This window comes from Condylura cristata, unplaced genomic scaffold (assembly GCF_000260355.1).
Source record: "Condylura cristata isolate star-nosed mole 26May11 unplaced genomic scaffold, ConCri1.0 scaffold00001, whole genome shotgun sequence".
In the NCBI taxonomy this organism is placed as follows: Eukaryota; Metazoa; Chordata; class Mammalia; order Eulipotyphla; family Talpidae; genus Condylura; species Condylura cristata.
In genome coordinates this window covers 81,321,609-81,323,174 of record NW_004567102.1, presented here as the reverse complement: position 1 = coordinate 81,323,174, position 1,566 = coordinate 81,321,609, and the positions used below count along the sequence as shown (strand labels likewise).

The following is a 1,566-nucleotide window of genomic DNA, read 5'->3' as shown; positions in this document are numbered from 1 at the left end:
TCTTTCTTTCTTTCTGTCTTTCTTTCTGTCTTTCTTTCTTTCTATCTTTCTTTCTTTCTTTCTTTCTGTCTTTCTTTCTGTCTTTCTTTCTTTCTGTCTTTCTGTCTTTCTTGGTTGAATATCTACTATGCCCTGGGCACTAAGGTCACTGAAGATCCAGCATGAACAGTGGAGAAATAAATTTGCATGTATTCTGGGAAGGGGGATGAGGCTGGGAAACATCTTCTATCCTTACCTCTTCTTTTTTTTTCCCATTAGCATTTACACCACTTAGTCTATAGTTTTGTGATTTATCATGTTTGTTGTCTATCACCCCCACTATGATGTAAGGCTCAAATGTTCAGAATGTTTGTCAGCAAGTAGGGCAGCCCCAGGTAGGAACTCAGTTCATGTTTGTCTTTGAGTTAATAAGTTAAGCATACAAGGTGTGATGTTAACTGCAGAACAGAAATACAGACTGGTGGAAGACGGTGCTGGCTGCCTTTTAAATGAAGTGGTGGGGTTGATTCACAGATAGGAGACTGAACTAAGGTCTGAAGGAGGCAAGGGCATCAGATTTAGAGATTCCTGAGAGCCATAAGTGCAGATCAGAGGTCAGAGATGAAAGGCCATAGTAACTAGAGCAATGTGCAAGGGAAGGAGCCCTGGAAAAACAATAGTGAGATGGAGAACCTGGAGGGGCCAGATCAGCTGGTCTGGAGCAACAGAAAAGAAGACAAAGCATGTGGACACAGACTCAGTGAGCCAGTGAATAGAGGCAGAGAGCTCATGCTGTTCTGATTTGTCTATGAAAGAAGGTCATTTTGCCAATGAAAGGTGCAGGTCACTCACTCCTGCCTCCCCTGAGGTTGCGCCCTGTGGACTTAGAGTGTTTGCTTTGCTGGTCCCTCTGCCTCTTGGAACCCAGTTCAAATGTCACCTCTTTGAATAGCCCCCACCTACCCGGCACCTCAGATGGCCCCTTCTCCGGCCCCATAGCCGCAGGCACATAACTGCGCATCACTCTGTCTCCCCCTGTGGACTGAATTCTGACATGGTTGGCTCAGATCTCTCTCTCGTACCTTACCTGTTAATTTTTAAAAGAATGATCATTAGATTACCAACTGTTAGCTTACTTTTGAAGAACAAATATTTTATACCATAAATGGGGGGGGCTGATTTTTATGCATACAGTCTGGTTTTGTCCAGAGTGTGTGTGAGTGTCTCGCACCCCTTACCACATTGCCATGGCCAGCCCCAACCTGAAAAGCACTTTCCCCTTCCAGAGCAGCTTACTCCTCTGGGAGCCTGTGCCATCTTCCTGCAGAATTAGGTGAGCCCTCAGCTTGACAGCCCTCAGCTGTCAAGACTGTCACGCCTTCGTGGCCTAAGGCCTGCTCTGCAGCTGAATGTGCTTCCACATCAGGGCCCCTTCCTGGTGCATCCCTGGCCCTGGCTCATTGTCTCATTGTAAAGGCTGAATAAACTTGGAATATGGGAATTTATAACTATTTGCAGATTTTCTTCAAATAGTTACTGTGCTAGTGATGTCAATGAAGAGTCCCCAACTCAGTTTTTTCATTTTTT

General features: G+C 45.3%; 1 protein-coding gene across 2 annotated transcripts in view; it reads left to right on the top strand.

Moving 5' to 3' along the window:
- Positions 1 to 1,566, top strand: part of RMND1 (required for meiotic nuclear division 1 homolog (S. cerevisiae)) — a 29,187-nt gene that overhangs the window by 898 nt on the left and 26,723 nt on the right. The gene's annotated exons all lie outside the window — the stretch shown is intronic.